The sequence below is a fragment of the Chelonoidis abingdonii genome, chromosome 1 (assembly GCF_003597395.2).
Source record: "Chelonoidis abingdonii isolate Lonesome George chromosome 1, CheloAbing_2.0, whole genome shotgun sequence".
Classification (NCBI taxonomy): Eukaryota; Metazoa; Chordata; order Testudines; family Testudinidae; genus Chelonoidis; species Chelonoidis abingdonii.
Window position 1 is genome coordinate 320,846,380 of NC_133769.1, and position 26,674 is coordinate 320,873,053.

The 26,674-nt window shown below is 44.9% G+C and overlaps 1 protein-coding gene across 2 annotated transcripts in view; it reads left to right on the plus strand.

Moving 5' to 3' along the window:
* The first annotated feature begins 3,824 nt into the window (after positions 1-3,824).
* Positions 3,825-26,674, plus strand: part of SMAD9 (SMAD family member 9) — a 74,632-nt gene continuing 51,782 nt past the window's right edge. For both annotated transcript variants that reach the window (XM_032805925.2, XM_032805926.2), the window contains exon 1: positions 3,825-3,895. The gene's annotated coding sequence lies outside the window, so the exon portion shown is untranslated. The remainder of the gene's footprint in view (positions 3,896-26,674) is intronic.

The window sequence follows — 26,674 nt, forward strand, 5'->3', positions numbered from 1 at the left end:
AAAAAATACAGACATCTGAGTAAGGGAAGAATTGTCACATAGTTTTAGGGCTTGTGGGAAATGCTAGGTGTTGAGGAAGGATTTGAAAGAGAAGGTTACATGACATGTAGGATCAGGCAGTATGTTCTATACATAGGGGGCAGCATGGGAGAAGCCAAGAACTTGGGTGGGAAAGGACAAGGCAGGGAGAAAGATGGGATTAGGAGACCTCAGGATTTGAACAGGAGAGTGAAAGGGGATGAGTGATGACTTGTAGGCTGGAGCAGAGCTGTGCAGAGCCTGAATGTGAGAACAAAGACTTTCAAATTGACACAGAAGGGGATCTGGAGCCAATGAAGGAACTCACAAGTAGGAAGGGGTGATACAAACAAGGGCTGTGATAACACATTAACTATATTCATGAGGTGTGCTATTCAGTTGCTTTCCTGGGGATTGAGGCAATGCATATTCCATCATCTCATTGTGATACTGACTACATCAGGTGTGCTGTATAATCTGAACTGTAACTGTGCATGCAAGAAACATGCTCACTGTGACAGATATTGCAATCCCACACCATATCTTTGGGTACCATTGTATTAAGGATTTGTGTATGATTGCGTTCTATTGCATGGGCGAGGTTTGCCACAGCTCCTACAGGAACTAAAAATAGTGGGATCTGAGGCAGGTGAGTCAATAAGACTGTAAACAATTCAATCCCCCTGGGATGGTCTGCGTACACTTGTTCAAACTGGGTGTTCTGGAGATCGAGAGAGAGATGGATATAAAGGCTGAGTTCAAACAGACTCAAGGTCTTCTGTTTAGCTTAGCAAATGAACTGGAGCTTTGGTCCTAAAACGTCCCCAAACCCTTCCTGAAGAACTGGAAGGAACACTGGCCTCCCAGACTACTCATGTGGAAGGGTCAGAAGGGAGTAGGACATGGGTCCCTGCCCTGAGACAGATGACAGCTGGAGGCCTCTCACCTGACTGAGCACTCCAGGAGTGGACCATGGAGGGAAGATACAACAGGTGCACCTAGTTAGCTCCACTGTTTCACTAAATCAGTTTTTAAATCAGTTTAGTTAAATCTGTGTAAGGCTTGTGTGGACACGTTTTAATTTGATTACAGGTGGCTTAATCAATTTAGCTTAAAGTCAGTAAAGTAAACAGCCCTGATGCTATAGAACACTGCAGCACCTTGTGCACCTTTTCTTTACTTCTACAATCTAATGTTTTAAGTATAGAAATTTTTCAGATAAACAGTATTATGGGTATAAAGACTCATGTAGCACCTAGGTACTATGGTGACAGCCACTTTATAAATGTTTATAATAGATTTTTGAATAATAGCATCTGTTCAACCACTCAGCTATCAAGAAGCCTCCAAGTAGGTGATGGAAGATGTGTAGGACCAGGCAGGGAAGCTGAAGCTCTCCTAGAATTGGATAGTTCTTTTATCTCCCCATCCCCACTGCAAACTTTTTATTATGGAGCTATAACTCCATTTGTGGAGATGGGCAGGATGTTCTAATGCCTACCCATACCACCTAGCTTTGCTGCTATGTTTTACCACGTAGACAACTTTTAATGAAAAAGTTGGCAGGTGGAATAAACTGATCAACATTTGGCAGGATCTTTAATCATCTGTGCAGATAGATTTCAGAGGTTTGGGCCCTAATTCAATTCAGCTGGATCCCCTCAGTGCAGCTGTAGCTCTAGATTTAGCCGGTGCCTGTACTATCAGTAAGGCTACAATTTAGTCATGGGTATTTCTAGTAAGTCAAGGACAATAAACAAAAATTCACAGCCCGTGACCTGTCTATGACTTGAACTCTATACCTCTGACTAACTCTTAGCTGGGGGGAGGGGTGCTGTTTAGGGTAGGGGGGAGCAGGGGACCACTGCTGGCAGGGGGGAAAGGGGCTGGCAGCACTAGCTGCTAGGGGCCACTGAGCAGCAACTGCTCCCGCTGCCCCCAGGCCGCCCCCACACCGCTGCTCCCATTGTCCTCGGGACAGCTCCTCGGGCAGTCCCCAGGGTCAGCCACATGAGCTGCTGCTCAGGCAGTCCCTGGGTCCAGCTACCTGGGCTGCCCGAGCAGCTACCCGTGCACTCAGCCGCACTGCTGCAGCTGGCTGTGGGGCTGCCCAAGGGGTTGGCTGAGGAGCTGTTCCAGCAGCAACCGGAGTGGCTGTCCCTGGGCCACCTGAGCAGTTGGCCCCTGGGGTCATCCACACTGAGTGCAGAAGTCACAATCTGTGACTTCCATGACCTCCGTGACAGACACAGAGCCCTAATTATGAGTGCCTAGAGCCCTAAATTCACAAGTACCAGTTATTTCTAGGGACTTCAGTTACCGGTATCTGTAGCCCTAGAGATCACTGGTGGCCGTCATTTCTCTTTAACTCTATGTATCACTGCTTATATAATATGCTTTGTTACCAGCTGTTACACAGGGGGCAAATGATTATTTAAATATTTAATAGCTAATATCTGGTATTACTAGGGTGACCAGACAGCAAGTGTGAAAAATTGAGGCAAGAGGTGGGGGATAATAGGCACCTATATAAGACACAGCCCCAAATAGCAGGACTGTCCCTATAAAATCCAGAGATCTGGTCACCTTAAGTATTACAGATAAGTGATATGTCTGCTAATATTAACTGGACAATTTAATCTCTTAAATAGATGTAAAAATCCAAAACTCCCTTACAAATGTGCTTTGATGTTATTAACTACATATTTTGCATTAAAAGGGCAAAAGGAAGACCCTGAGCGCCTCATGCACACAGCAGTAGAGGTAAGATCTTCAGTGCTCTGGTAGTGGAGAAGAAAAGCCTTATGCCTGCATTAAGCATAATGCCTCCAGGGCTCCTGGGGTGAAGAGGAGCAGTACTGCTGTCAATACTAGCTGGCCCTGACCCCTTGTGCTTTTGACTCCTAGACAGCTGTGCTAACGGGGCCCTTGAGAACATCTTTTTCCTTCCAACACACTTCTGTCACCCCAGCAGTAACTTGTCCCATTATATATTAGTGAAGCATATAGAGCACTAAAACAGTGTCTACGGTGGGGTAAAAATGAAATGGTTTCTTGCCTTTTATAAACACTCTTATAACACATTCTGTTACAACAGACTGACAAACACACAGCTGTCTATTAATGTGGGATGCATTAGGAATAAACTCATTACAAATGTACCCTCAGCATTACCGCCGGGAATGAGAGTCACAAAGGAAATGCCATTGCTTGGGACAGGTGAGCAAGTAGGCAAAACCCTCTGCAGGGAACGATCCTGCTTTGGGTGGAGGGATGCAAAGGGGTGACCCAATAGATATTCTCTACAGCTAATTTCCCTGCCTTGCCAAGGGCCATGGATGCTGGGGGCTGAATCACACTAGCCATCTGGATTCTCCAGCCTCCGGAAAGCACCTAAGTTAAGTCCTAGCCCCTCTAGAAGGGTGAAACACACCAGTGAAGGGGGTCCCAGGTACCTTGTTGTTTAGGGCTTGTACAGCGCCTAGCACGCTGGGGCCTGGGGCAGAGGTGCCTGTTTGTACAGCGCCTAGCATGCTGGGCTCCCCTCACTGAATGCCAAGCAATCTCCCCCCCCTCCCCCTATGAGGGGCACGCCTTGCTGGTGGCGGGAGTGCAATAGGGGCCCGGCGCAGCCCTGGACCGCCCGCCCCGCGCGGCTGGGGTGGGCGTGGGCAGCGCCCAGGGGCGGCACCGAGGCAGACGCGCTCCCTGGCCGCGCTCCAGCTCGGCGCACTAAGACAGGCTCGGCGGCTCCAGCCTGACTGACGCCGGCCGGGACTGCTGCTGCTGCTGGCCCCTGCTGCAGCCCCGTCCCCGCCGCGGCAGCGAGTGGCTGTGCGAGCCGCAGAGAGACGCGCGGGTGAGACGCGAGCGGCAGGTAAGAGCCTCCTTTCCCCTCCCCACGCGAGCCGGAGACGCGGCGTGGGGCTTCCCCACGGCCAGGGGCGGCCGAGGCTGTCCGCAGACCTCCCGCGGCTTTGCAAACTTCTCGCTTGGCAGGAGCCTGCGGCACGTGCGCGCCCCGCACCTTGGGAGGAAGGTGCCGAGCTTGGCCCGTTTGCAGGGCAGGAAAGATGGGGGTGCTGGGGGGACGGGACCTTTGTCAGTGTCCTGCTGTCCGTGAGCGCAGGCGGGAACGCGCTCCCTGCCTGCCCCGAAACAGATCAGCTGCAGCAGGGTGTGTGCGCCTGGGGTGGACAGGCGCACACACAGCCGGTTCTGCACAGGCATCGCTGGCTGGCCAGGCACTGATTCGGGGCACACTTTCCCGTGCTGACCCAGAGGAAAACGCACCTCTATCCAGGGCTGTATAATTACAGTCCAGGGGCCGCAATGAAAGAAATGGCCTCTCCCATGGGGTGGTCTCGTGGATCTTTTCCATTTAATTGCTCTGCATTGTACTTACCTTGTAGGCATTTAAAAACAAAGTTAAGAATGTGCTTCTCAAATGTTTTTAGGCTGCTGCGCGGATCGTTTCCTTGTTCTAAAAAACTTGATTTTTTCCCCTCTTTGGTGGCTGTCCCTATGCCAGATATTTGCAAGTGGGAGGGAGGGGGAAACAGATACAGGAGACAAACTGACGCCAGTATTGTGATCGAAAGGAGGAGCACAAGGCAAAACACTTTTATGGATGGCTAAACGCTGACATGTCTTCCCACTATTATGATTTCTTTCCTTCTCATTTAGCGGAAAAAAACCCACATGGCACGTTTTGAAACACTTTTCCCCATCACACTGCATTTTGTAGTCTAAAAATCTTGCTACTGGAAATACCTGCCAATGAAACATCAGTATCTGTCAGATTTTGTTAGCACATTTGTGTAACTAGCATATCAATCTGAATCCGAGCAGTGTGTTTTGAACAAGCAATTACTGCCATTGAGCAGGATTTCCAAAGGAATAATCTCAGCTATGGGAAGTGCCTGATTTTTTTTTTTTTTTTTTTTTTTTAAAGCAAGCCTGGACAGCGTAAATGGAGGAAATTCATAGTTGGTTCAATTTCTAAATTGTTATATAATATAGTGGGTGGCTTCAAGATATTTGTACTTTCAGTCTAAATGTATACAAACTGTTACCAGTGGTACTTGCTTTAAAGGAGTCTCATCAATGTGAATGAAAATGAAGAATAGATGTATAATTAAATGTTTACTCCAGTGGTTCTCAAACTTTTGTACTGGTGACCCCTTTAGCATAGCAAACCTCTGAGTGTGACTCCCCCCGCTATAAATTAAAAACACTTTTTAAAATATATTTAACACTATTATAAATCCTGGAGGCAAAGCAGAGTTTAGGGTGGAGGCTGACAGCTCGCGACTCCTCTATGGAATAATCTCACAACCCCCTGAGGGATCTCGACTCCCAATTTGAGAACCCCTGGTTTAGTCTAAATTGATATAAGGAAAAAAGAAATTGACAAAAAATAGGCAACCTCTCAGTGAATGAGTTTTCCCTTAAAATCTTAGAAGTAGGAAATAAGGTACAAGTTCTTGGACTGTATTCAGGTTTGGGGTTGTTCAGGAAGGACAGTGCAGATAAGACAAAGATTCAGTATTTTATAAATGAGATGCACATAAGAACATGTTTATAAATATTAGGAGCACATTATCTTCTAATCTTCTGTGGTGTAATCTAAAGGGAGTACTGTAAAATTTGACTGTGAGCAATGAATCCTCATAGCAATGGCTTGGACAACTGTCATCTCTCAAAGTTCATCCTTTTTATTCAGCCAGACAACTCCCTTCTTTTAGATTTGATAGGTACCAGTGCCATTGCTGATCTGCACTAACATTTGTTGGCTGGTTTGTGTTTGTTTCCTATTTGCTTTTAAAACAGGGAAGTAATTTTTACAACATTTCCTTTGTTATACCAGTTCAAATGAGTTTATATCAGCAAAGTTTTTGGTAAATGAAATTTGCTGAGAAATATATATAACTATATGTTTACTGAGGTGTACAGTGGTTTCAGATTCTCATCTCTGTCTGGCTTTTCAGGAGAGGGAGAGGTAAATGTTTTCTTCTTCACTTTATTCCTGACATTTAGAAACACCAGCAGTTTTACAAAAATGACTAAAATATGGATCTAGTGTATTTTTTTCCCACTCACTGTGGTAATTAAGATTGTAAAATTATTAAAGGTACCCAGAGCCTGGGATAGATGCTTTTGTTTATGTATAAACTGAAATAAAATACAGTGGTGTACATCCTCAGTGCCTTACAACACTCATTTTCACAATGCACTTGTGTGATAGGTAAGTATCTTATTTTAACACATTTGTCCAAACCCAAGAGATACATACATATATGCTCAAAACATATGTTGCTGATAGAAATATATTTAGAGGAATCAAATATCACGAAGGTCTGGATGCTGCTGCCGTTGAAAATCAGTGGAAGCACTCACAATGACTTCAGTTTCAACATAATTGGGCCTAAACCCCTGGAATCAGACTAGATACACAATAAAAGATGTCACAAAACACTGGACAATTAATTCCCCCTCCCCTCTTCTTTTCTTTACAAACTTTCTTCATCTTAACTCTCTGCTGTTATCAGTCAGGGAGATAGGGTCCCACAATCCTCTCTTGAATACTAAACTGTTGTAATTCTAGTGGCCAGGCTAATCCATCTTGATAAAGGTTTATTTTCCCCTTGTTTAATTCAGAGGATAGCTGTTAATTATTCGTGACCTCTAACCAAAGCACCAAGTAGAGTATTACTACAGATGACAATGGCTAGCAGCAATTCCAGGATCAGCTGAACTGTGCCTTCTGATCTAAATGAAGTTCACAGACTAAAGCTGGCCAAAAGGAAGAAAATATGCTTTTGAGTAATTTGTCCATTGCAAATAATATAATGTAACGATTACTAATGAGCATTTGTATAGATTCTATTTGCTCTGAATGTTCTTTGGAAGTAAGTGCAGAGTGAGGAAGAAAGCATGGTAAATATTTTAAGTTAAAACAATGTAGCAAAAAACCCATGCATGCAATTGGTGGTTGTTCCTGACTCTCTGATTTCCTGTTGGTGGTTGGTATAAACAATAATATGAATGTTTATTTGTATATTAGCAGCACTGAATAATAAGTAAATGACAACGAGAGCTTTATGCTGGTTTAGTACTGTCTGAGAGCATTTGGCATAACAAAAAATTAGAAACAGAATTCAGTTTCATAAAATGACCATTCAAAAAAATAACCTAACTCATTTTCATTGGCAGTTTTTTTGCATCATGTTCAAATAATAAGATTAATATTTATGAAAAGGTGCTTATAATAAAGAACCTGGGACTGCTCCTGAGAATGCAGTGCCAAATCTATTGTTTATTTTTAGTTAACTGAAAATCTTGCAACCTCTATTCAAGAGAGTAGTACCAAAGAGTTGCAAGATTGGAACCAAGACTACTAAAATCCTTTCTAATAACTGCATATGAATTAGAATTAAGCTAATTAACCAGAATTGTGATGCAGATGCATGTGGCTTTAGGCAGGTGTGGTTTTGACCATTAAAGGGTTCTGCAGGAATTGTTGCAACACTTTACACAAACAAGATATAGACTACTTCTTTAAGTTTGGAATCAGGATTGCACCAAATAAGCAAAGAGGTGTAACACCTTCAGGCAGATATATTCTGGGGACTCCTGTGCACCTCAGTAGGCGCACAGGTATAGAAAATTTCTTTGGCTTTTTCTTTCCAACCTAATTTCAAATGCAACACATCTTCACAGAGCTAATCCCCATCATTCTGGTGATTGACTTTAAGGTTGAGGTTGCAAAATTCACCCTATACTGCCCCCCATTGATTAGGAACACCTTTGTGTATCCTCACTGTTCTCAGAGCAGGAATGCAATTTCTGTATCTTTTTTCCCACTTCCTCTGCCATTGTCAGTAACATCACTATCCTCCTCTCATCTGAACTCTTGGCGACAACTTCGACTTCTTTCTGTTTCTTCAGATCCTCAGCTAAATCTTCCGTCTCTTTTTTTTTTTTTTCTTTACCGTACTTTCCAGATTCCTCCCTTCCTTTCCTTCACTGCTGCCACCGCATTAGTCCACTCTGCGGCAACTTTCCATCTTTGATACTGCAGCCTTAAGCTTTCCAGCATCCTCATGTTTGCTCCCCATCAGAAACACCACTGCCAAAATCCTATTCCTTTTCTTCTGTGCTTCACTCATGTCTCCACACAAATACGCCCTCTGGAATCTCTGTGCATCAGCTTTCCTTCTTTCTTTCACACTAAATTTAAGCTTTGTACTTTCAGATCTCATATGGGAGTTGCCCATAAGCTCCAGAGCTGTGGTCCATTTAAAAACAAATCAGGATGTATGTTCAGTTTTGGGCCTCCTTTTCCCCCTCATTCCTAGGTTTCACTGGCAGCAGGCATAGGTCTGTCACCATTAGCTGGTACTCTGTTGTTTGTTCTCTCTTGCATTGTACTTGGTTATGCTTCTATTCTGTAAGCAATGTGAGGCGTGGAGCATGATTTGGTTTACGCTTCTGCAGTGGAGTGTTTGCTAACTGTACTGTAGTGTGTAAATAATACTTTTAAATGCAAATGATTGTGCTAGGAAGTCACCAAAATTCAACAAAGTTGAATTGTTTTTTGAGTTTGTTCTTTATTCATTTTTTTTAATTTAATTGTCTAGATTGTTAACCTTAGCTGTGGAATCCTTAAAATGGTGTAAAGCTGCCTGAAATAGAAAATAAGACATTGGTCGACACTTTCACACTTCAGGTGCTTAAATGTTGTCTCTTATAAAAACAATCTGATTTTTAGAGGGAATGAACACCACACAACTCCAATTGAAGTCATTAGGAAGCGGGGACTGATGGGGACTATATACATACCTGGATGGATGGATGCCCAGCTATGTTGGTCCTTAGCCATGTTATAGTGAAATACTCAAATCCCATATAAAGCCTGAGCTTATCCAGCTGTGTTATGCAGGAGCTAAGTGGAAAATGCCCAGTCCACCTTCAGCAGCCTCTGGGCTGCTGTTACTTGGGGTATGGCTACACTTGCAGTTGTACAGCGCTGCCGCAGCAGCGCTTTGAAGTGCGAGTGTGGTCACAGAGCCAGCTCTGGGAGAGAGCTCTCCCAGTGCTGCAGGTACTCCACCTCCCCGTGGGGATTAGTTTACAGCGCTGGGAGCCACGCTCCCAGCGCTGGGGCACTGTTTACACTGGCGCTTTACAGCGCTGCAACTCGCTGCGCTCAGGGGGGTGTTTTTTCACACCCCTGAGCGAGAAAGTTGCAGTGCTGTAAAGCGCCAGTGCAGCCAAAGCCTTGGTCTCTTCAGTGATGGACTCCTTGCCATTGGTCATGTTTTACACAGGCAAATAACTCCACTGCCCGCCTGCGCTCAACACTCCTCCTTATCACTGGCATATTTGGATCTAATTCCTCAGCAGGCAGAGATTGTGGGTGCCCCAAAGGGTATCATGGGGTTCCATGCTATAGAGTACATATTAGTGCAGAGTACTGTGGATGCTCAAGCAGGCAAGCTTATTACATTATCATTTTCCATAGTAATACACAATGAAAGCCATTTAGGAAAAACCAATTTGAATGTGATATGACTTGAGCAACTCTAATGTGATTCAGTGGAAAACTGCTAATATGGGAAGCTGAAATCTCTCTGTATATAAAAAATAAATATAAAAACTGAAAAAAAGAAAAAATCTGTGCATCCTTATACCCACTTTAAACATTGTGTGCTTAGGAGAAAATGGAGAATGATGGAATTATAGCTACTTCATTCGTACCTGCTGTTGATCAGATTGGAATCGCTTCTGAAAGTTCTCTCTTCTGGAATTTAGACACCTCATCTGTATTTTGTTTTGCATTCGGCTACACCAAACCATGTCTTTGTAAAACACATCACGCTGTGTTAACGTAATGCTGAACAGATGCTGAAGGGTTTCAAACACCTTTGGTTTCCCCTGATTTCAGGGAAAATTGAAGGTTCTCAGCACCTTGTAGAACCTCACCAAATTGGGCCCAAAATCTCTTCTGTAATAAGTTGGAAAATTTTACACTTCTGAAGCTATAACATTTGCTTCATCTAGTACCTTTGTTTTTATTGCACAGTATAGCTCAAATAACACATTGTGTTCTAGGGACCTGAGATCCTAAATTTTCCACATAAAATATCCTCTACATGAAAAGTCCACATTAAGTACAGGTTAGGTAACAGCTCTTTAGATATATATCCATTACAATATGTTGAACATCTAATTCCGAGCTATTCCTTTTCCTAAAATGGTTGTGTGGGAAAATCTCCAGGAAACCAGTGATCGATAACAAGGATTACAGGATCTGATTAGTATGGAAATACATTCTAGCTCAGCCCCGACACTGAAATAGTTGTGCAGTCCTTTCTTCCTGTAAGTGTTTGTCCTGATGGCGTTTGGATGTGCACTTAGTTTGAGAAGGGCCAGCATTAATTTTTTCAACCATTTCGTTTTTAGAAACAGTGTTGGACATTGCTACAACTTAGATGGGAATGCTTGGTATGCAAGGAATTCGGGACTCTGCCTACCTGTAAAATGGGGATAATATTTCCTTTCTTCCAGTCTTTGTCTGTCTTGTTTATTTAGGTTGTAAACTCTTTGGGGAAGGGACCTTCTCTTATTGTGTGTATCTATAGTGCCATTCACCAAGGGGTCCTGCTATTATTTGGGCAGTCTAGAGACTAATAAATAATAGCAATAATTGGTTAAGCCTCCTCTTTCATTGGTCTCGGGAGGCCCCTCCCAACATTCCTTAATCAAACATTGGCTTCAAATGGAAGTTTTGCCTGAGCAACGACTGCATGATTGGGCTCTTGTTTTTTATTCTGGTGAAGGTCTAGATCATCGATTGAAATCAACATCTGAGGTTCAGCTGGAGAATTAAGCCCCAGCTATGCACCAGTTGAGTGTGAAAAATCCAGACCCTTGAGTGGTCAGCCACTGTGGTCTAACACTGTCTATGATTTGGGGGGGGGGTGTCATAAACAGACAGTTAAGGGTTAAGAAGTTCACCTAGCCTAGCTGACACCTGACTAGAGGAACCAATGGGGGGACAAGATGTTTCAAGAGGAAGGAGGGAAGTTCTGTGCAGGAGTGAAAAGATTCAGGAATCACCCAGGGTAGTAAGTATTAAAGAAGGAATGAATTAGTTTATGTTTATTTCTTTTTGTGACATTGTCTTTTTGCATTAGAGGGGTAATCAAATTGGGTTTTCTTTTGTGTAACTAAGGTTTTTGCCCAGGGGAACATCCTCTGTGTTTTGAATCTGTTGTTTATGAGAGTAGCTTGTATGCTTATCACGCAGAGGTATTTCTTTTACTCCTTTTCTTTAATTAAAAGCCTTCTTTTTAAGAACCTCATTGATTTTTTCCTTGTTTTAAGCCCCAAGAGGTTTGGATCGGTGTTCACCAGGAAATTGGTGGGGAAGTCTCTCAAGGTTACCCAGGGAAGGGTTACAGTACTTGTGAGGGAAAGATTTGGGGGGAGAGGAAGAAACAGAGTTTCTCAAATGACTCATAAACAGCTGCTTTAAACAATTTGGGTGGTGGCAGCAAACAGATCTAAGATGGTAATTAAGCTTAGGGGTTCTCATGCAGGTCCCCACCTATGTACCCTAAAGTTCAGAGGGGGGTAAAACCTATGACATGTGTACTTAAGCTGACCTAAGTCCCTGTGTAGACAATGCTAGGATAATGGAAGAATTCTTCCATCCAGCAAGCTACTGCCACTGGAGGAGGTGGATTAACTACAGCAACCAGCGAACCCCTTCTGTCAGCGTAGGTAGTGTCTACTTTGAAGTGTTACAGTGGCGTAGATGAGATGCTGTAGCACTTCAGTGTAGACACTACCTATGCCAATGGGAGAGGTTCTCCTGTCACTGTAGTTAATTCACCTCCCCGAGAGGCAGTATTAGGTCTATGGGAGAATCTTTCCATCAACCTCATGCTATTTATAGGAAGGTTAAATTGGCATAGCTATCTCTCCCAGAGTTGTGGATTTTTCACACATCTGAGAGATATAGCTATGCCAACGTAAGTTTTCTTGTAGACCAGCCCTTGGTGAAGCCAAGCATGGCTCATTATGTATAGACATGGACACCAGTTTCCCTAGGAAGGTAATACTTTAATACCCAGAAGGCTAGTACAAGCAAAGGGAGATGATTCTGAGTAATTGTGCTACTTAGTATATATACTAGGCTGGGACCTGGTGGAATAGGGTGGGCCTGGGTTCCTCTGACCCCCTATGAGGGGCTGGATGTGCGCTAACCTTTAAGCCAGAAGGCTGAAGTCCTAGACTGTTGCAGTTTGTAAAGAACAAATCGTGTCAAACCAATCTGATAGCTTTCTTTGATAGGATAACGAGCCTTGTGGATAAGGGAGAAGCGGTGGATGTGGTATACCTAGACTTTAGTAAGGTATTTGATATGGTCTCGCATGATATCTTTATCGATAAACTAGGCAAAATACAATTTAGATGGGGCTATCTATAAGCGTGGATTGCATAACTGGCTGAGTTAATCTGTTACTCAGAGGGAGGTGTTATTAATGGTTCCCAACCTGCCGGAAGGTATAACAATGGGCTCCGCAGGGTCTGTTCTCATCCGCCCCGCTCTGTTCAATATCTTCATCAACGACTTCGATTGTTGTGCTAGAAGTACGGTTATTTAAGTTTGCAGACGGTATACCAAACTGGAGGATTGCAACTGCTTTGGAGGACAGGGTCAAAATTCAAAATGATCTGAGACAATGTTGAAATGGTCCTGAGGTTAACCGGAAGTTAAGTAAAGACAAAATGCAAAGTGCCTCTACTTAGGAAGGAACAATCAGTTTCCACACATACAGAATGGAAGAGACTGTCTAGGCAGGAGTATGGGCAGAAAGAGATCTAGGGGTCATTAGTGCGAACCACAAGCTAAATTATGAGTCAAAGAATGTGATTACTTATTGCAAAAAAAAGCAAACGTTGATTCTGGGATGCATTACAGATGTGTTGGTAAAACAAGACATTAGAGAAGTCATTCTTCCGCTTACTCTGCGTATTAGGCCTCACTGAGTATTTGTGTCAGTTCTGGGCATACATTTTCAAGAAAAGATGTGGAGAAATTGGAGAGGTCTATAGAAGAGCAACAAGAATGATGATAAAAGCCTTTTGAATAACATGACCTATGAAGGAAGGCTGAAAGAAATTGGGTTTATTTTAGTTTGGAAAAGAAGAGCTGAGATGGGGGACATTGAAGGAGTTTTCAGGTATCTAAAGTGTCATCAGGAGGAGCGAGAAATTTGTTCACCTTAAGCTTCTAATGATAGGAAACAAGAAGCCAATGGGCTTAATTGCAGCAAGGAGATTTAGGTTTGGACCATTAGGAAAATTCCTAACTGTCAGGTAGTTAAACACTTAAATAAATTGCCTTAGGGAGGTTGTATCTCCATCTCTGGAGATTATTTAAAGAGTAGGTTAGAATAAATGTCGATCAAGGGATGGTTCTAGACAGTATTTGGTCCTGCCATTAGGGCAGGGGACTGGACTCGATGACCTCTCAAGGTCCCTTCCAGTCCTAGAGTCTATGAATCTATGTTTGCCCTAGTCAGGAGGCTGAGGGCCATAGACTGTTTAAGTGTTTAGCCCCACCCAGAGAGCAAGCCCCATAGACTATTGTTGTACACGGAACCCTCCTGCTGGAGACCTTAACTGATATTCAGCCGACTTACTCAAACTTGGATATGGCATTTACCTTCCTAAAATCTACACAAAACTTAAGGTTCCTGTCAGGTTTCAGGAAGAGGATGATGGGGCTGTTGCTTTGGGACCTTTCAACCGCTCCCAGGTCCAACGTGGCCTGTACCTCCTTTTCCACTATATCCCATGTTCGTTGCAACAGGGGCTGAGTGGTCTCTCAGACAATCTTCCCTGCCATTCTCAATATTGTATGCTGCACAAAGGTGGTCTGTCTCAGTCAGGCTCTGAAGTTTTGGGGGAACACTTTTAGTAGACTCCTGACCTGCCTTTGTTGTTCTTGGGTCAGGTTGTTCCCAATCTGTGGCTTTTTGGAATCAGTCGGGATGGGGGTCCTAGGTCTGGCTTTGGGACACATGGGGCAATCCAGCAGCCCCTCTCAAATCTGCCATTTGTCTAGGAGATTTATATCATAGACTTGCTGTTTCTTTTTCCTGTCTGATTACCAGATCTCATAGGTGACCAGCCCCACCCGGCAGATACCCTCACAGGGCCCTTACCACCAGGCTAGCAGTTTTGATTCATCTGAGAGGGGCAGGAGGACAACCCTCTCACTGGGTTTGAAGGTTCTCTCCCAGGCTCCCTTGTAGGTCTGCTCTTTGGCCTTCTGTGCGCTGTGGAGATATTTCTCTGACTAAGACCCCTACTCTCACCAGCTGCTCTCATGGCTGTAAGTCATTGTAGGAGTCCCTGTGATGGGGACAGTACCTGTTCCCAGCTCTCCCACATCTGTGGCTGCTAGGCATACAACAGCTCAAAGGGAGGGAACTGCATTGATGATTGTGGGACCTCCCGCATGGCCAGTAGTAGAGATGGGATGAATTGGTCCCAATGTTGGAGGATTTTGGAGGGAAACTTCTGCAACATACATAGGGCCCTACCAAATTCATGGTCCATTTTTGTAAATTTCACAGTTGTCGAATTTTAAAAATCTTGAATTTAATGGTTTCAAATATTTAAATCTTAAATTTCATGGTGTTGTAACAAAGGATGAATATGTATTTAAAAACAGCAAAATATTAACATGCAAAGCCCTTTAGTAAGCATTTCTCAAACTGCGGGTCCCGACCCAAGAGGGGGTTGCAGTATTGTCATCCTTGCTTTTGTGCTACCTTCAGAGCTGGGCGGCCGGAGAGCAGCTGTCCGGCCGCCTAGCTCTGGAGGCAGTGCAAAAGTAAGGGTGACAGTACCGCAAGCCCTCTACAATAGTTTTGCAGTTCCTTTTGGGTCAGGATCCCCAGTTTGAGAAACACTCTACTTTCGTATACTTTTACCCTATAGTATAGATAAAAGTACACAAAAGACCAGATTTCATGGTCTGTGACATATTTTTCATGGCCATGAATTTGGTAGTGCCCTACTCATGGCCAAGCGTCCCATGGTGTGGACGTCATGGTCAAGTTGCAGAATGGCTTATTGGTGGCACCAGGGCATCACCAACTGATTCTGGGTTTCTTGCATCTGAGGTCAATGTGGTATAGGCATCGCCTGTTTCCTCGAATTGGGAGTTTTGTGCTGCCCGGCAGGGTTTCGTGACTCTCCCATTGATGCTGACTGCTCATAGGCTCAACTAAGCATGGGGGTCTTCCTGATCTTGGCCAAAACCTGCCCCCAAATTCGACAACTCTTTGTCACCGGGTTGCACTGGGGTGTTCCCCTTGTCAGCAGTGTCGAGCTTACTATCTTGACAATCCTGGACACTCAGGTCAGGTCACTGGACATCTCCCTCATCCCTTCAAGAAGGTCTCCCTCAAACACCAATTCTGGATGATTGGACTTGGGATTTGCGGTGCATGGAACCTCCATGATTTACCCCCAGTCACAGCCAAGGATGGCTGGATATGCCGGCTTAAAAGCCAGAGCCTGTCATGATCCTAGTTTCACTGTTTACCATCCTGGTGACTTGAGCAGTGGGATAGGGCTTCACATCCCTGTGAATGCACTGGAGGCAGATGATCCCTTTTTGTGTGCCTGGGGGGTCCTAATGAGGTCTTGGCGGATGAGGTCTGCCCAGACCCCAAGTCTGAGTATGGAGACCTGCATTCGCCAACCTCCACCAGGATTGTCAACTTGCCAGAGGGTTGTTTATGGACTCTAGCTTCCCCGGTTGAGACCTGTCCGAAGTTACAGCTCATCATTGCATGTTCCCAGTGGAGGTGGCCGAAATGGCCACAGGTGAAACCTGGGCCAGTTTCAGGGCACCTGGTCCTGTCCTCGGGTTTTGTCGAATAGGTCTGCTCACCTGGGGTTTGGGATTTCCTCACTATGTCCAGAGGCATGATGGTTCACCTAGATGCTCTGGGTGATCGTTGGGGGTTGGCGAAGTCCTGTCTGTTGTGGCATTTTGGGCCGGGGCTGGGGCTGTTCACAGGCTTTGGGTCCTCTCTTCCCTTGGTAGCGAAGTCGTCAGGGTGGAGGCATGAGCTCCGGGGTTGACAGGGATCTCACGGCCAAAAAATTCTTCATGAGTGTGACTGCCTCATTCAGGGTCGCTGGCCGTTGGCAAAGGACCCATATGCTTCCTTGTGGTGGGAGGATGTGCACAAATTGTTCCAGCACCACCTGTCAGTGACCTTGGCCTTGGTATGCCAGTCAGGCCTTGTCTATGCTCAAGGGAAAAGGCAATCTAAGCTATGCAATTTGAGTTACATGAACAGCATAACTCAAATTGATGTAGCTTAGATCTACTTATCACGGGTCTACACTACGCGATGTTGATGGGAGACGCTCTTCCGTCGACTCCCCTTACTCTTTTCAATCAGGTGGAGTACAGGAATCAATGGGAGAATGATTGGCGGTTGATTTAGTGGGTCTTCATTAGGCCCACTAAATTGATGGCTGATGCATTGATCGCCACAGTGTTTATCCTCCTGTAAGTGTAGACAAGCCCTCAGATTGTAACCACCACCACCATGCATCTTTGAGCTGCTGTGCAACCATCCTCAGCCTGGCCCCGGGTGGGTGTGTCTTTCTGCACAGTCGTTGCTGATGCATCTTGGGCATGATGTCGAGGGCATCACTTTTCAGGCACCCATAGTCTTGGGTGTCGGCCACTAGGAGTCCTTGGTACACAGCTTAGGCTGGGCTCATTAGTTATGGAGCCAAAAGGGTGGCTCACTGCTCAGGGGGCCAGTTGGCTCCTGAGGTGGCCCTCTCAAACATGACAAGACCAACCTCTGGATTGTTGTTGGAGCTCATCTTAGCCAAGTATACAGGCGCTGCAGGGCCAGTCTGAGTCGCTTCTCCACCAGGGTTAGGGGTAAGAGGTGTCGTAGTAGGGTAGCGAGCTGCTGCAGGCATTGCTGCTGCTCCTGGTGCTGGGCCCCCAACTCTCTTGTTGCTGCTGACTACCCAGCTGTTGAAGGAGCCGCTGCTGGCTTTCCATGAGTCCATCACAGTGGGGTCTCTTTTTGTCCCCCTTCTGTAGGGTGGTCTCTGGTTAGCCCTTGGCTCATCCCCTTGACTCAGGGGTGGGATGATGCCTGAGTTCTCCACCACATTGTTCTTCCCTCTCGGGGTCAAGGGCACTCCCTTCTGGTGGCATCAGGAAGTCTGCATGCCTACTGGATGTTCGTCAGGTGGTCTGACCTGTGACCATGCAAGTCAGCCGAACGGCAGTTCAGGTCTTCAGAAGGAGGATTGCGCACACCCCAGTGAGCCAGTAGTCCTGTTCTCCTGGCCAGGATGAACAATAGTCTATGGGCCTGGCCCTCTAGGTATGTTCTAAGCACTTAAACAGTCTATGGCCCTCCTGATGGGGCAAACAGCAACAGTCTGACTTCAGCCTTCTGGCTTAAAGGTTAGTGTGCATCCAGCCCCGCATACAGGACTGGGGTCAGAGGGTAAGGGGACTTGTTCCACCAGGTCCCAGCCCAGGGCCCTAGCAGGAGTGGGCGATCCTGCCACAGAGAAATGTGCCATTGCTGCCTCACATTCCGGCAGTGCAACTGAACCAACCTCTTGTTTCTCAGGGCTACTTCCTACTGGTTCTGGCTGGTGCTGCTCTGTCACTACTGAGCTCTGGCTCTCAGATTTACAGTCAGGTGACCCTTACTCCGGTGTCTTCTCAGGGTCTTTTGTCTCCTGGGGCAGTGGGTAGACTTTCTTCCCCACGGCTGGTCCTGGATTCTGCTGAGGGCTCGGCTCTCTGGGAGGGACTGTCTGCCTCCTTCTCCAGTCTGGCCCCAACTGCAGAGCCCTACTCTTATACTTCCTGTCCTGCCTGTGCACTTCCTGCAAGGTGGGTGGGGTGGGGTTAGCTACTCCCACCATGGGGAGTTAACCCCCTCTGTAGTGAAGGGAGGCCTGCCTCCATAGTGATTCTCTTGCATTGCTCCTCCCATCACAGCAGTAAACTGTAAGATCAGAGCAATAGCCATCTGAGATGAAGACAATTGATACTTCCTTTGGGCCTGATCCTGCAAGCTCTGTATCTGAAACTACCATTGATTACAGTGGGCTTTGGAAGGGCTGCAGGATTGGGCCATTTGTGTGAATCACAGTAAGTGGATGGAAAGACTTGAAAGAATGACAGGGTTTGGCAAAACGCCATGTAAAGAAATCTGAAAGGCCCCGAATCCCTCCCGAGTCTGTGTGCAGAGAAAGGCAATTTGACCCCAGTGGACGTAGCAGAGGGTTGAGTCCGGAAGCCCCCATGGGTGTTGTGAGTCCTACACAGATGTCAGGGATCTATTGGAGACACAGAGATGTCTTCATGAATGCTGAGTGCTTCCATACTGGCTCAAGGGCTCTCTGCTGCTCCAGCCTGAAGCTGCCCTGAGGCTCTTACCCCCTTTAAGGTTCCGTAGTGAAAGGAGCTGTGTAAGAAAGTTAATTTAGCCTTATTATCTATCTTGTGGATTCTTTGCTAGATTGGGAGAACCTGCCTCCTCCTCACTCACAGATGCCAGCCCCGAAAAGGTATGTTTATGTTGCAATAAAACCCCGCAACACTATTGTATTGTTCAGGCCCAGGCTGGAGCCCAGGCTCTGAGACCCACCCCCTTCATGCACTTTCAGAGCTTGTGCTCCAGCCTGAGCCCAAACATCTCCATTGCAGTTTTTAGCCCCATACCCCCAACACCCACGAGCCCAAGTCAGCTGACTTGGGCCAGCCACAACCATGCTGCAGGTCTTTTATTGCAGTATAGACGTACCTTAAGAAGGCCTTGCAGGGTCCGAGCTAAGAGGTCTGATGCTGTAGAAGTGGCTGACTCTCTTTCCATTGGGCATGGGGAGTCACTAGCAGTACCATACAGCTGCAGTAGTTTGAGAATCATGGGTAGGAGGTCTGGGACGGATTGCAGTGCTCAGGGAGAAAGGAGTGAAGATCTCTCTCATCACACTACATGTCATTCAAAGGTGAGTGAGTGAGAGAATTCTTTAAGGGTTACATTTCTGGGATAAAATCCGGACCGTGTTGAATTCAGTAGCAAAACCCGCATTGCTTTCAGTAGGGCAAGGATTTCACCCCAGGTGCTTTGCTAGTACTTGCATGTGACAGAAAGACAAAGTTTAGAATTACCATTATCAAAAATCCTTCTCTCAAGTCACAGTTAGTATAAACAAGTTAAAGCTAGATTAAAGGGTATACATGTTCAGACATGTTCGGCAGGGTTTAGAAATTGTGAATGACAAAGGAGGGTGGGGCCTAGTGTTCAACTGTGTAGATAAAGTGAAATTGAAATTCAAAATACAGGCCACTTACAATAAACTCAGTGTGTGGGTCATTGAATTCCCTTCAGCTGCAGGCCTCCTTTCATCTTCACGCTTAATCTGCAGCTTCAATAAAATGCTTCCATCTTACCTCATATTTTTTTCCTTCCCTTCAGCTTTTTTCCTCCTGTGCTGTCTGCTTGCCTGGTTTCCCTTTCTTCCCTTTCAAAATGGTTTCTCTGTGTTTCTCACCACCTCAGCTTTAGTTCCATGTCTCTCAACTGTACCTTGTTATGGGAGTTAGCATAGCCTAGTGGATACAGCACTGGACTTACACCCAGGGACCTGGATTCTGTTCCCAGTTCTACCACTGATCTCAGTTCACCTCTCTGCCTCAATTTTCCATCTGTACAATGGGGCTAATGATACTGATTTCCTGCTTTCTTTGAGATCTACTGATGGAAAACACTATATAAGAGCTAGTTATGATATGGCAGTGTACTCATTTTAGACCCAAATGTATGTGACTTTACCAGACTTTCATATTTTAAAAAATTGTTTTTCTGTCCTTTGTTGCTGTGTGAAAGACCTGCACAAAGAAATGACTGCAGTGAAACAGAATATACACAAAGTGGTGTCAAAGGCACACATTTAGAAAAACCTCTGGGGAAAAAAGACACTCTTTCCCTATGATCTCTTTCAGTTACAGTAATCTGAGGTGTTAGCTGTAACAGGAATATGTAAGAAAGTTACAGATAGTATCACTTTAAACACACAGTCCTTTATATTGGAGACATTTTATCTGCAGATGGTTTCTTTTCCCTTCGATTCTTGTAGTGGTTTAGTTGCTGTCCTATAGATTCACCGTTTCCCAGTGTCTGGCAATATCCCAAAGTATTGCACAGTATATGTCTAGACAGCCCTCTGAGAATATCTACTCTGCGCACATATTTAGCCGTTTCAGTGACACCGAGACTGATGACAGCAGTCTTCTTCTAGACTGGTACCCGTGCTGCTTGTGAGTCGGTTGGGTGTACGGTGAGAGCAAGACAATCTTACACTGTGTCCTGGATGAATGTGCAGTAGGGTGCAGTTCTTACTGTAGATATGTATGTACACAGTATTAGGCAAAACTGGCTTCTGCTCTCTACACAGTGGCTTGTAGCCATGTCCTGTTTTCTTTAACACCAGTGGAACTTTTCCCATTGACTTCAACAAGAGCAGGATTATACCTGTTGGGTGAAATCCACCCGTGTAGAAGATCGGCACAAGGGCTATGCACCACTAAAGTCCTCAAAATTGGATTTAAATGGGTCATAAGTGATGCATAAGCCTTGTGCTAGTCCTCTGTCCAGAAATAAGTTCCATTGGCTGCACCATTGGGAACTACTTGAATTGTCCCAGAGTCTGAGACTCCCAAGATCCATTCCTGAATGCAGGGCTCTACCATGCCAGGGCTGTGTGCTCCTGCTGGACAAACTGATGCAGCTTCCATTAACTTACTAGATGCCATTTCACTGACTTAATTGGGAGTTGGATCAGGTCACAAAACAGCAAGCATATGATGACTCTGTGTCCTCTGCAGTCCTCTCCTCTTGTGTCAGACTCCCTAGCAGCATGACTTCAGTAGAGCCACACTGCCAGGGTATTCTGTAGCCTACAGCAGCCCTGGGGTCCCTCTAAAAGGGTGTTCCTATCACAGAAGGAGTCAGTGGAAGGGTAGATGGCTTCATGCTGTCTTACCCTTCCATCCTGAGCTCTGTGGAAAGTGAGGTATGCTAGAGAAGTAACTATTGACTGAATGATGCAAGGCATTCACACGAATGTTGCATGTGCTATCACCACAAAGCTTGAAATTCAGAAACAGTGATACCAGAACTGGTGGTAACACTGGAGGTCAAATGGTAAAGCTCATGACTTTGTAAAACTGTAGAGTTTGATCATCAGAGTTGAGACACACTTTTCCCATGGACTCAAATCATCTGCATAGGAACACATGTCAGACTATCAACGCTGGCAACATGTCACACTCCAACATTGCTTAAAGCATTTTAGGACTTTAACCTGGCAGTGATGCAGGCACCCACTACCAGTTTAAGTTGCTGGATACGAGATGCTTATGTCTGAAACAAATGTGGTCCTAAAAGATTGTTTAAATTAAATTAAGTTGTGAATTACCATATTTCTGTCTTTACAGCACTATAGCAGAGAGGCTGCCTAAGTATTTCCTAATGGAACATCTAGGCACAGGAACAAATGGTTTCATCTGCTGAGCAGCCTGCAGTATTCTGTAATCTAATAGCCCTGAAGTAGGATGTTCTGATGATAATGTTAGTCAATAGCAGTATAGGGTATGTATATCTAAAAGTGGCATTTAATACCATTTATACTTTATATGATCATTTAGATTTTTTTTTTTTGTAAATTATTGTTTTAAGAGAGAAGTGAAGGAGGGTGAAAGGAAATTGTACAATACAGCCTTATCTTAGACTTCATCATGTGGTCTGCAGAGCACTGCTTTTGCTTTTATACACGTACCCTTGGCTTCTCTCCCACTAACAACAATAGTGTTCAGGCTCATGCTGAGTCACTGTTGAATTATTTAATTTGACTGGAAGAGATTAATGTGTTTATTTAAAACCTTGTTCAAAATGGAAAAAAATCTCAGAACAATATTCTTACGTATGTAAGTTTGTATTCCACGTATGCTTTCAGATCTGCTAATTGTAAAATTACATTACCTTATCAAGAACAGTTGTATACATACATTAATGCCTGGGGACACCCCTCAGATACAAAATGTGCCCCATTTTCCCCTGCCGTAGGGCCTGATCCACTAGTCGTCATCAGGGCTCCTTCCTATTCAGGTTTTGTTTTCTCTCATGAGGCTGGAATTTGGAGCAGCCCAAACTTAATAGCTGTGTGCAGAGTAGAGTCTGAATATCTGACTACTGGGTCAGACCAAACGTCTGTCTAGCCCAGTATCCTGTTCTGACAGAGCCAATGCCAGATGCTTTGGGGAATGAACAGAACAGGGCAATTATCAAGTAATCCATCCCCTGTTGCCTAGACCCAGCATCTGGGAGTCAAAGGCTTAGGAATACCCAGAGCATGGGGTTGCATCCCTGACCATCTTGACTAATACCCACTGATAGACCTATCCTCCATGAATGTATCTAATTCTTTTTTGAACCCAGTTATAGTTTTGGACTTCACAACGTCACCTGGCAACAGGTTGACTGTGCATGGTGTGAAGAAGTACCTGATATTTATTTTTTAGTAAAAAAGGGAAGCATCAGAGAAGAGGGTCGGCTTATGAACAGGTATAGAGAGGGAGAGGTGGGACATAGCCCCTCTCCCCAACAGAGGGAGCAAGGAGAGGCAGTACAGCCAGCAGAATCAGAAGGGAAGAGTTGGGATCAGAGTTTCTTCGCTTCTGGCCACACTGCTTTTCCCCCAGCCTCTGAAGCAGCTGCAGCTCCAGGGCTGGCAGGCTGCAGCTGCGCTGCCCAGCCTGCTGGAGCAGTTCCGGCCAGGCCAGAGACATCCTTCCCTGGCCTGCCCCAGCTAAGGTGGGAAGGGATGGGATGAGGAGAGTGTGGGGTTCCAGGCTAGGAGTGGGATCATGTGGGGGGTGGTCACAGGGGTTACTCCCCTGACCCCCAGCTTCTGCCCTCCACCCCCAATTTCCCCACCAGTTGCTGTCCCAGCCCATCAGGGTAAGCCTCTGGTGGGCCAGGACACTGTTTACTTTGTGCCTGCGGACACTCGAGGTAAACAAACCTTCTCGGCCTGCCAGCGGCTTATCCTGATGGCCCGGGAGCCAAAGTTTGCCGACTCCTGAATTATAGAGTTGGCTTAGGAATGGGTCATAAAAAATTTCCATTTTTACTTATCCATCTTGGGGGGGGGGTGCCTTTCTCTGTACTTTTTCCATTTCTAATATTCACTTTTTTGAGATATGGTGGCAGGGCACTGGAACAATTTGTATATTAGGACTGCTGAGAGCCATTGAACCAAACTGTACACCCTGTATATGATGGAAACCCCTTCAAGCTGCCACATCCCCAGTGCTCCTTGTTCCAGCACCTGTCATAAGCAGATAGCTAAGGGTTAATGTTTCTTTCACCTGTAAAGGGTTAACAAAGGGAACCAAACACCTGACCAGAGGACCAATCAGGAAACCGGATTTTTCAAAGCTCAGGGAGGGAATGTTTGGGTCTGTGTCTTTTGTCTGTCTCTCGGCTATGAGAGGGATCTTTCTATCTTCAAGCTTCTAATCTTCTGTTTCCCAGTTGTAAGTACAGGTATAAGACAATATAGGTTTTTTTTTTGTTTTTGTATTTACATGTGTGTAGTTGCTGGAATGTTTAAATTGTATTTCTTTTTGAATAAGGTTGTTTATTCATTTTTTCTTTTAAGCAATTGACCCTGTATTGTCAACTTGATACAGAGACTATGTTTATGTGTTTTTCTTTCTTTTTATATAAAGCTTTCTTTTTAAGACCTGTTTGAGTTTTCTCTGGGTAGGCTAAGGAACGAAGGGAAGGGAAATTCTCTTTGTGTTAGATCTACGGAGGGTGGATCTGAACAGCCTCAGGGGAAGAAGGAGGGGGGAGGGGAGAGATACTTAATCTTTCGGTGCTTGTGTTTCAAGGACTTGAAGCTGTATCTTCCAGGGGAAGCCTGGGAGGGGGTAAAGAGGAGACAAGAGGAGGAGGTTATTTCCCTTTGTTGTAAGACTCAGGGCATCTGAGTCTTGGGGTTCCCCAGGGAACGTTTTGGGGAGACCCGAGGGAGTCAGGCCCTGGAAATTCCTGCTGGTGGCAGCGAAATCAGATCTAAGCTGGTAGAGGGTTCATGCTAGCTTCTCAGTTTATGAACGCTAAGGTTCAAATCTGAGTAGGAAGCTACAACAGCACCTATGGGGGGTGATCAGAACTGCATGCAGTATTCAAGGTGTGGAGATACCATTGACTTATATGGTGGCATTATGATTACTGACTTATCTATCCCTTTCCTAGTGGTTCCTAAAGAGACAAGGTAGTTGAGTTAATATCTTTTATTGGACCAACCAACCTCTGTTGGTGAGAGAGACAAGCTTTTGAGCTACACAGAGGTCTTCTGATATTAACTCACTTATCTTTTCTCTGTAATATCCTGGGACTCACATGGCTACCACACTGCATACGACTAACATTGTCCGCTTTTTATGACTGCTGCTGCATGTTGAATGGATGTTTTCAGGAACTAACCACTCGAGAAAGAGATCTTGGAGCCATTGTGGAAACAGCTAATTTAGATCGCATCGTTTTGTATGTATAGTTGAGATTGTTTTCCAATACGCATTACTTTGCATTTATCAGCACTGAATTTTATCTAGACTCAAAGAATCATAGACTTTAAGGTCAGAAGGGACCATTATGATCATCTAGTCTGACCTCCTGCACAATGCAGGGCACAGAATCTCACCCACCTACTCCTGTATCAAACCTGTGTCTGAGCCATTGAAGTCCTCAAATCATGGTTTAAAGACTTCAAGGTGCAGAGAATCTTCTAGTAAGTGACCCATGCCCCATGCTGCAGAGGATGGCGAAAACCCCAAGGGCTTCTGCCAATCTGCCATGGAGGAAAATTCCTTCCCAACCCCAAATATGGCGATCAGCTAAACCCAGAGCATGTGGGCAAGACTCACCAACTAGACACCCAGGAAAGAATTCTCTGTAGTTATTCAGATCCCATCCCACCTAACATGCCATCACAAGCCATTGGGCATATTTACTGCTAGTAGTCAAAGACAAATTAATTGGCAAAATTAGGCTATCCCATTATGCCATCCCCTCCATAAACTTATCAAGCTTAGCCTTGAAGCCAGATATGTCTTTTGCCCCCACTACTCCCCTTGGAAGGCTGTTCCAGAACTTCACTTCTCTGATGGTTAGAAACCTTCGTCTAATTTCAAGTCTAAACTTCCTGATAGCCAGTTTATATCCATTTGTTCTTGTATCCACATTGGTACTGAGCTTAAATAATTCCTCTCCCTCCCTGGTACTTATTCCTCTGATATATTTATGGAGAGCAATCAGATCTCCCCTCAGCCTTCTTTTGGTTAGGCTAAACAAGCCAAGCTCTTTGAGTTTCTTTTCATATGACAGGTTTTCCATTTCTCGGATCATCCTAGTAGCCCTTCTCTGAACCTGTTCCAGTTTGAATTCATCCTTCTTAAACATGGGAGACCAGAAATGCGCACAATATTCTAGATGAGGTCTCACCAGTGCCTTGTATAACAGTACTATCACCTCCTTATCTCTACTGGAAATACCTCGCCTGATGCATCCCAAGACCTCATTAGCTTTTTTCATGGCCATATCATATTGGTGGCTCATAGTCATCCTGTGATCAAACAACACTCCGAGGTCCTTCTCCTCCTCTGTTACTTCCAACTGATGCCTCCCCAGCTTATATAACAATAGTTCTTGTTATTAATCCCTAAATGCATGACCTTGCACTTTTCACTATTAAATTTCATCCTATTACTATACTCCAGTTTACAAGGTCATCCAGATCTTCCTGTATGATATCCCAGTCCTTTCTCTGTATTGGCAATACTCCCAGCTTTGTGTCATCCTGCAAACTTATTAGCACATTCCCTTTTTGTGCCAAGGTCAGTCATAAAAAGATTAAATAAGATTGGTCCCAAAACTGATCCCTGAGGAACTCCACTAGTAACCTCCCTCCAGCCTGACATTCACCTTTCAGTACGACCCGTTGTAGTCTCCCCTTTAACCAGTTCCTTATCCACCTTTCATTTTCATATTGATCCCCATCTTTTCCAATTTAACTAATAATTCCCCATGTGGAACCGTATCAAATGCCTTACTGAAAATCGAGGTAAATTAGATCCACTGCATTTCCTTTGTCTAAAAAATCTGTTACCTTCTCAAAGAAGGAGATCAGGTTGGTTTGGCACGATCTACCTTTTGTAAAACCATGTTGTATTTTGTCCCAATTACCATTGACCTCAATGTCCTTGACTACTTTTTCTTCAAAATTTTTTCCAAGACCTTGCATACTACAGATGTCAAACTGACAGGCCTGTAGTTGCCCGGATCACTTTTTTCCCTTTCTTAAAGATAGGAACTATGTTAGCAATTCTCCAGTCATACGGTACAACCCCTGAGTTTACAGATTCATTAAAAATTCTTGCTAATGGCTTGCAATTTCATGTGCCAGTTCCTTTAATATTCTTGGATGAAGA